We start from the raw sequence: 9642 nt of genomic DNA on the forward strand, positions 1-9642 counted from the left end.
GCTGAAGGTTGAGACTGGGTGGTGATCAGAGATAGATGGGAGGGGTTGAGGGGAGCTGAAGGATGGGACTGGGTGGTGATCAGAGATAGATGGGAGGGGTTGAGGGGAGCTGAAGGATGAGACTGGGTGGTGATCAGAGATAGATGGGAGGGGTTGAGGGGAGCTGAAGGATGGGACTGGGTGGTGATCAGAGATAGATGGGAGGGGTTGAGGGGAGCTGAAGGATGAGACTGGGTGGTGATCAGAGATAGATGGGAGGGGTTGAGGGGAGCTGAAGGATGGGACTGGGTGGTGATCAGAGATAGATGGGAGGGGTTGAGGGGAGCTGAAGGATGGGACTGGGTGGTGATCAGAGATAGATGGGAGGGGTTGAGGGGAGCTGAAGGATGGGACTGGGTGGTGATCAGAGATAGATGGGAGGGGTTGAGGGGAGCTGAAGGATGGGACTGGGTGGTGATCAGAGATAGATGGGAGGGGTTGAGGGGAGCTGAAGGATGGGACTGGGTGGTGATCAGAGATAGATGGGAGGGGTTGAGGGGAGCTGAAGGATGGGACTGGGTGGTGATCAGAGATAGATGGTTAAATTTGAGGGGAGCTGAAGGATGGGACTGGGTGGTGATCAGAGATAGATGGGAGGGGTTGAGGGGAGCTGAAGGATGGGACTGGGTGGTGATCAGAGATAGATGGGAGGGGTTGAGGGTAGCTGAAGGATGGGACTGGGTGGTGATCAGAAATAGATGGGAGGGGTTGAGGGGAGCTGAAGGATGGGACTGGGTGGTGATCAGAGATAGATGGTTAAATTTGAGGTTAGCTGAAGGATGGGACTGGGTGGTGATCAGAGATAGATGGTTAAATTTGAGGGTAGCTGAAGGATGGGACTAAAAATAAACAAAAGATAACTATTGTAAAATACATTGTGTCCATAGAATGTATAAAGTATGTATGAGCCTAAGTGTTGTTGTCCTTTAGTTTACTCCAATTAGGGGAGGTTGGTAGGGTTAGGGGAAATAATCAAGGAAAATGTGTTGTAGATATGTTGTAGTATTGTAGTGTGTAATAATGTATTGTAGATATGATGTGGTAGAGTAGTGTGTAATAATGTGTTGTATTGTAGATATGTTGTGGTATTGTAGTGTGTAATAATGTGTTGTATTGTAGATATGTTGTGGTAGAGTAGTGTGTTATAATGTGTTGTGGTAGAGTAGTGGGTAATAATGTGTTGTATTGTAGATATGTTGTGGTAGAGTAGTGTGTAATAATGTATTGTAGATATGTTGTAGTAGAGTAGTGTGTAATAATGTATTGTAGATATGTTGTAGTAGAGTAGTGTGTAATAATGTATTGTAGATATGTTGTAGTAGAGTAGTGTGTAATAATGTGTTGTATTGTAGATATGTTATAGTAGAGTAGTGTGTAATAATGTGTTGTATTGTAGATATGCTGTAGTAGAGTAGTGTGTAATAATGTATTGTAGATATGTTGTGGTAGAGTAGTGTGTAATAATGTGTTGTGGTAGAGTAGTGTGTAATAGTGTGTTGTGGTAGAGTAGTGTGTAATAATGTGTTGTATTGTAGATATGTTGTAGTAGAGTAGTGTGTAATAATGAATTGTATTGTAGATATGTTGTAGTAGAGTAGTGGGTAATAATGTGTTGTGGTAGAGTAGTGGGTAATAATGAATTGTATTGTAGATATGTTGTAGTAGAGTAGTGTGTAATAATGTGTTGTGGTAGAGTAGTGGGTAATAATGTGTTGTAGTAGAGTAGTGTGTAATAATGTGTTGTATTGTAGATATGTTGTAGTAGAGTAGTGTGTAATAATGTATTGTAGATGTGTTGTAGTAGAGTAGTGTGTAATAATGTGTTGTATTATAGATATGTTGTGGTAGAGTAGTGTGTAATAATGTGTTGTATTGTAGATATGTTGTGGTAGAGTAGTGGGTAATAATGTATTGTAGATATGTTGTAGTAGAGTAGTGTGTAATAATGTGTTGTATTATAGATATGTTGTGGTAGAGTAGTGTGTAATAATGTGTTGTATTGTAGATATGTTGTAGTAGAGTAGTGTGTAATAATGTGTTGTAGTAGAGTAGTGTGTAATAATGTGTTGTATTATAGATATGTTGTGGTAGAGTAGTGTGTAATAATGTGTTGTATTGTAGATATGTTGTAGTAGAGTAGTGTGTAATAATGTATTGTAGTAGAGTAGTGTGTAATAATGTATTGTAGTAGAGTAGTGTGTAATAATGTGTTGTATTGTAGATATGTTGTAGTAGAGTAGTGTGTAATAATGTACTGTAGATATGTTGTAGTAGAGTAGTGTGTAATAATGTGTTGTAGTAGAGTAGTGTGTAATAATGTGTTGTATTGTAGATATGTTGTGGTAGAGTAGTGTGTAATAATGTATTGTAGTAGAGTAGTGTGTAATAATGTGTTGTATTGTAGATATGTTGTGGTAGAGTAGTGTGTAATAATGTGTTGTATTGTAGATATGTTGTGGTAGAGTAGTGTGTAATAATGTATTGTAGTAGAGTAGTGTGTTATAATGTATTGTAGTAGAATAGTGTGTAATAATGTGTTGTAGTAGAGTAGTGTGTAATAATGTGTTGTATTGTAGATATGTTGTAGTAGAGTAGTGTGTAATAATGTATTGTAGTAGAGTAGTGTGTAATAATGTATTGTAGTAGAGTAGTGTGTAATAATGTGTTGTATTGTAGATATGTTGTAGTAGAGTAGTGTGTAATAATGTGTTGTAGTAGAGTAGTGTGTAATAATGTGTTGTATTGTAGATATGTTGTGGTGGAGTAGTGTGTAATAATGTATTGTAGTAGAGTAGTGTGTAATAATGTGTTGTATTGTAGATATGTTGTGGTAGAGTAGTGTGTAATAATGTGTTGTATTGTAGATATGTTGTAGTAGAGTAGTGGGTAATAATGTGTTGTATTGTAGATATGTTGTAGTAGAGTAGTGGGTAATAATGTGTTGTATTGTAGATGTGTTGTAGTAGAGTAGTGTGTAATAATGTATTGTAGATATGTTGTGGTAGAATAGTGTGTAATAATGTGTTGTAGATATGTTGTAGTAGAGTAATGTGTTATATGAAGCCAGCTAGATGATCCAGCTCCTGTCGGGGATGGGCACCTTGGCAGTGGGGGCTCCCAATCAGAATCGGAGGGACTGTGAAATAAAGACACAGAAACAGATTATATTAGAGTAGGGAACGTAAATCACAAAGGTGAGGTTCTGTTCCGTTCCATGTTTAGATGTAATACATATAACATTTACAGACACCCAAATGAAAAGCCATGTGGCACCACAACAAACATTTCATTACTGAATATATATATATATATATGTCAAATATTTCAAACAATGGCATGAGAATTACTTACCAATCGAGAATGGGATCTTCACCATGCAGAAACATGTCCTCAAATTGAGAGTCCAAACTTGACACACAATCTTTCGCCGAAAAGCATTTTTTAAATCTGACACTGCGGTTGGATTAAGAAGAAGTTATGCTTTTAAATTATGTTAGATATATGTATTTACAAGAACGTTTAATATTACGAATTGTGTATTTAGTATCTTTGCGCTATGCTATTTCACCAGATGTTAGCCTATGATTCAACCCTGATTTACTGTCAATGACAAGAGAGTGAAAGTGTCAACATTGCTTTGATGAAACAGGAAACACAGTTGTGTACGTCTCAAATGGCATCCTATTTCCTACACAGTTCACAAATGTTTCCTTATGTGCCCTGGTCAAAAATAGTGTACTACAAAGTGAACAGAGGGCCATTTGGGACGCTGCAAGAACTCTTCTCACACACACACACCTTTATCTCTAACTAGCTCTACTACCTACTGTATCTCCTCTCTACTCTCTGATTCTATATCTCCTCTTTATCTCTAACCAGCTCTACCACCTATTGTATCTCCTCTCTACTCTCTGATTCTATATCTCCTCTTTATCTCTAACCAGCTCTACCACCTATTGTATCTCCTCTCTGATTCTCTAACTAGCTCTACTACCTATTGTATCTCCTCTCTGATTCTCTAACTAGCTCTACTACCTATTGTATCTCCTCTCTGATTCTCTAACTAGCTCTACTACCTATTGTGTCTCCTCCCTGATTCTCTAACTAGCTCTACTACCTATTGTATCTCCTCTCTGATTCTCTAACTAGCTCTACTACCTATTGTGTCTCCTCTCTGATTCTCTAACTAGCTCTACCACCTATTGTATCTCCTCTCTGATTCTCTAACTAGCTCTACTACCTATTGTATCTCCTCTCTGATTCTCTAACCAGCTCTACCACCTATTGTATCTCCTCTCTGATTCTCTAACTAGCTCTACCACCTATTGTATCTCCTCTTTATATCACGTTTCAGGAGAAGACCCAGAAGCAGACGTGTCGAAGTAACAACAGTTTATTACATAGACAGGGGGCAAATCGACAGGTCAAGGGCAGGCAGTGATCCATTACACAGATCAGACTCCGAAAGGTACAGAACGGCAGGCAGGCTCAGGGTCAGGTTAGTCAGAATGGTCCAAACCGGGAAAGGTAGAAAACAGGAACTATAGAGATAGACAGGAGCAAGGGGGAAACCGCCGGTAGGCTTGAGGAACAAAACAAACTGGCAGCAGACAAGCAGAGAACACAGGTATAAATACACAGGGGATAATGGGGAAGATGGATGACACCTGTGGAGACAGGTGGAGGGGTGGAGACAAGCACAAAGACAGGTGAAAGAGATCAGGGTGTGGCACTTTCTCTCTAACGACCTCTACTACCTATTTGCCATCTCTTTACTCTAAGCTACAGGAAAGTGTGTGCCCTCAGACCTGGAGGGAAGCAAAAATCCTTCCGCAAACATGAATAGCAAAGCACCCGTTGATGACTGACCAATCAGCCGACCAATCAGCCTGCTATCAACCCTTTGCAAACTTTGGGAAAAGATTGTGTTTGACCAGATACAAATGTATTTCACAGTAAACAAATTAACAACTGACTTTCAGTATGATAATAGGGAGAGACACTCAACATGTACAGCACTTACACAGATGACTGATGATTGGCTGAATGAAATTGATCATAAAAAGCTTATGGGAGTTGTTTTGTTAGACTTCAGTATTATGGATCACAATCTAATGCTGAAAAAGCTATGTGTCAGGGCTTTATATCCCCTGCTATATTGTGGATTGAGAGTTACCTGTCTAAAAGAACACAGAGGGTGTTTTTTAATGGGAGCATCTCCAACATAATCCAGGTAGAGTCAAACATTTCCCAGGGTAGTTTATTAGACCCCTTATCTTTTAGATCTTTACTAATGACCTGCCACTGGTTCTGAGTGAAGCCTGTGTATCTATTTATGGTGATGCCTCAACATTATACACGTCAGCTACCACAGCAAGTGAAATCACTGCAACACTTAACAAATAGCTGCTGTCAGTTCTACAATGGGGGGCAAGTAATCAGCTAGAACTAAATATTTCAAAAACTAAAAAGCATTTTATTTGGGACAAACCATTCACTAAACCCTAAAACGTCAACTAAATCTTGTGAAGAATAATGTGGACATTGAGAAAGTTGTGGAGACTAAACTGCCTGGTTTAACCCTGGATTGTAAATGTTTATGGTCAAACCATATTGATGCCATGGTAACTAAGATGGGGAGAGGTCTGTAATGAGTAATACAGCGATGCTCTGCATTCCTGACATTATATATAAACAAACCAAGTTCTACAGGCCCTAGTTTGGTCGCACCTGGAATACTTTCCAGTCATATGAAAGAGGGAAGTAGGCAAATTACAATTGGCCCTGAACAGAGCATCTCGTCTGGCCCTTAAATGTACACTGAGAGCCAACATTAATAATATGCATGTCAATCTCTCCAGGAGAGATTGACTGCATCACTACTTGTCTTTGTGAGAACTATTGATATATTGACATTTCAGAGCTTAATTAATAACCAAACTGTCTGGTTAAGTGACTAGTGCTCAGCTCAGACACCCATACAAACCCCACAAGACATGACACAAGAGGTCTCTTCACAATACCGAAGTCCAGGACAGACTACGGAAACACACAGTACTACACAGAGCCACGATTACATGGAAATCTCTTCCACAGTACTACACAGAGCCACGATTACATGGAAATCTCTTCCACAGTACTACACAGAGCCACGATTACATGGAAATCTCTTCCACAGTACTACACAGAGCCACGATTACATGGAAATCTCTTCCACGTCCTGTAACTAAGTCAAGCAGTAAAACCAGATAAATGCTATTATTGATTTTGTATTGTAGATATGTTGTGGTATTGTAGTGTGTACTAATGTGTTGTGGTATTGTAGTGTGTACTAATGTGTTGTGGTATTGTAGTGTGTACTAATGTGTTGTATTGTAGATATGTTGTGGTATTGTAGTGTGTACTAATGTGTTGTATTGTAGATATGTTGTGGTATTGTAGTGTGTACTAATGTGTTGTATTGTAGATATGTTGTGGTATTGTAGTGTGTACTAATGTGTTGTATTGTAGATATGTTGTGGTAGAGTAGTGTGTACTAATGTGTTGTGGTATTGTAGTGTGTACTAATGTGTTGTGGTATTGTAGTGTGTACTAATGTGTTGTGGTATTGTAGTGTGTACTAATGTGTTGTATTGTAGATATGTTGTGGTATTGTAGTGTGTACTAATGTGTTGTATTGTAGATATGTTGTGGTATTGTAGTGTGTACTAATGTGTTGTATTGTAGATATGTTGTGGTATTGTAGTGTGTACTAATGTGTTGTATTGTAGATATGTTGTGGTATTGTAGTGTGTACTAATGTGTTGTATTGTAGATATGTTGTGGTATTGTAGTGTGTACTAATGTGTTGTGGTATTGTAGTGTGTACTAATGTGTTGTATTGTAGATATGTTGTGGTAGAGTAGTGTGTACTAATGTGTTGTAGTAGAGTAGTGTGTACTAATGTGTTGTAGTAGAGTAGTGTGTACTAATGTGTTGTAGTATTGTAGTGTGTACTAATGTGTTGTGGTATTGTAGTGTGTACTAATGTGTTGTATTGTAGATATGTTGTGGTATTGTAGTGTGTACTAATGTGTTGTGGTATTGTAGTGTGTACTAATGTGTTGTGGTATTGTAGTGTGTACTAATGTGTTGTATTGTAGATATGTTGTGGTATTGTAGTGTGTACTAATGTGTTGTATTGTAGATATGTTGTGGTATTGTAGTGTGTACTAATGTGTTGTATTGTAGATATGTTGTGGTAGAGTAGTGTGTACTAATGTGTTGTGGTATTGTAGTGTGTACTAATGTGTTGTGGTATTGTAGTGTGTACTAATGTGTTGTGGTATTGTAGTGTGTACTAATGTGTTGTATTGTAGATATGTTGTGGTATTGTAGTGTGTACTAATGTGTTGTATTGTAGATATGTTGTGGTATTGTAGTGTGTACTAATGTGTTGTATTGTAGATATGTTGTGGTATTGTAGTGTGTACTAATGTGTTGTATTGTAGATATGTTGTGGTATTGTAGTGTGTACTAATGTGTTGTATTGTAGATATGTTGTGGTATTGTAGTGTGTACTAATGTGTTGTGGTATTGTAGTGTGTACTAATGTGTTGTATTGTAGATATGTTGTGGTAGAGTAGTGTGTACTAATGTGTTGTAGTAGAGTAGTGTGTACTAATGTGTTGTAGTAGAGTAGTGTGTACTAATGTGTTGTAGATGTGTTGTAGTAGAGTAGTGTGTACTAATGTGTTGCAGATGTGTTGTAGTAGAGTAGTGTGTAATAATGTGTTGTATTGTAGATATGTTGTGGTATTGTAGTGTGTATTAATGTGTTGTAGATGTGTTGTAGTAGAGTAGTGTGTAATAATGTGATGTATTGTAGATATGTTGTGGTAGAGTAGTGTGTAATAATGTGTTGTATTGTAGATATGTTGTGGTAGAGTAATGTGTAATAATGTATTGTAGATATGTTGTGGTAGAGTAGTGGGTAATAATGTGTTGTATTGTAGATATGTTGTGGTAGAGTAATGTGTAATAATGTATTGTAGATATGTTGTGGTAGAGTAATGTGTAATAATATATTGAAGATATGTTGTAGTAGAGTAGTGTGTAATAATATATTGTAGATGTGTTGTAGTAGAGTAGTGTGTAATAATGTGTTGTATTTTAGATATGTTGTGGTAGAGTAATGTGTAATAATATATTGTAGATATGTTGTAGTAGAGTAGTGTGTAATAATGTGTTGTATTGTAGATATGTTGTGGTAGAGTAGTGTGTAATAATATATTGTAGATGTGTTGTGGTAGAGTAGTGGGTAATAATATATTGTAGATATGTTGTGGTAGAGTAGTGTGTAGTAATGTATTGTAGATGTGTTGTGGTAGAGTAGTGTGTAATAATATATTGTAGATGTGTTGTGGTAGAGTAGTGGGTAATAATATATTGTAGATATGTTGTGGTAGAGTAGTGTGTAGTAATGTATTGTAGATGTGTTGTGGTAGAGTAGTGTGTAATAATATATTGTAGATGTGTTGTGGTAGAGTAGTGGGTAATAATATATTGTAGATATGTTGTGGTAGAGTAGTGTGTAGTAATGTATTGTAGATGTGTTGTGGTAGAGTAGTGTGTAGTAATGTATTTTAGATATGTTGTGGTAGAGTAATGTGTAATAATATATTGTAGATATGTTGTGGTAGAGTAGTGTGTAATAATGTGTTGTGTGAAGTACTGTTTTATTGTATATAATTGTGTATTAGTGATTGGACCCCAAGAAGAGTAGCTGCTGCCTTGACAGGAACTACCTGTTGTATCTAACAGATATTTCTGAGGTGGGTATTAGTTCTGAATATCTTTGAATATTCTATTAAAAATAATGTACATTTAAAACAAAAACGTTTTAAATAATAACTCAATGTTTTAAATACATAACATCCTTGACATTGTACTTTAGCTCATTACTTAACTTTAGTGAGGTGCACATGAATAAAGAGATTTAGAAAATAAAGATTCTTACCTTGCTAATAACAGAAGTTAACCTTGTTGTTCTCAGAGTCTATGTTGGACTGGTGAACTTCTGCTTTTACTGTCAATGAGAACAGAGTGACTGTCAACAATGCTTTGATGAAACAGGAGACACAGGTCTGTATGACTGAAATGGCACCTCCTACATAGTTCACTAATGTTTCCTTATGTCCTCTGGTCAAAAATAGTGTACTACAAAGTGAATAGGGTGCCGTTTATAAGAGAATAGGATGCCATTTATAATAGAATAGGGTGCCATTTATAAGAGAATAGGGTGCCATTTATAAGAGAATAGGGTGCCATTTATAAGAGAATAGGGTGCCATTTATAATAGAATAGGGTGCCATTTATAATAGAATAGGGTGCCATTTATAAGAAAATAGGGTGCCATTTATAAGAGAATAGGGTGCCATTTATAAGGGAATAGGGTGCCATTTATAAGAGAATGGGGTGCCATTTATAAGAGAATAGGGTGCCATTTATAAGAGAATAGGGTGCCATTTATAAGGGAATAGGGTGCCATTTATAATAGAATAGAGTGCCATTTATAAGAGAATAGGGTGCCATTTATAATAGAATAGGGTGCCATTTATAAGA

At 37.1% G+C, this 9642-nt stretch overlaps 1 protein-coding gene across 7 annotated transcripts in view; it reads right to left on the minus strand.

The window, feature by feature from the left end:
• Window positions 1-9145, minus strand: part of LOC116358963 (uncharacterized) — a 34656-nt gene extending 25511 nt beyond the window's left edge. For 6 of the 7 annotated variants that reach the window (XM_031811444.1, XM_031811446.1, XM_031811445.1 and 3 more), the window contains exon 1: window positions 9038-9145. The gene's annotated coding sequence lies outside the window, so the exon portion shown is untranslated. Of the gene's footprint in view, window positions 1-3139; window positions 3176-3390; window positions 3493-9037 lie in introns of all 7 variants that reach the window. The other variant, XM_031811440.1, reaches the window with a different exon arrangement.
• Window positions 9146-9642: the final 497 nt, after the last annotated feature.

This window comes from Oncorhynchus kisutch, unplaced genomic scaffold (assembly GCF_002021735.2).
Source record: "Oncorhynchus kisutch isolate 150728-3 unplaced genomic scaffold, Okis_V2 Okis01b-Okis20b_hom, whole genome shotgun sequence".
Taxonomy (NCBI): Eukaryota; Metazoa; Chordata; class Actinopteri; order Salmoniformes; family Salmonidae; genus Oncorhynchus; species Oncorhynchus kisutch.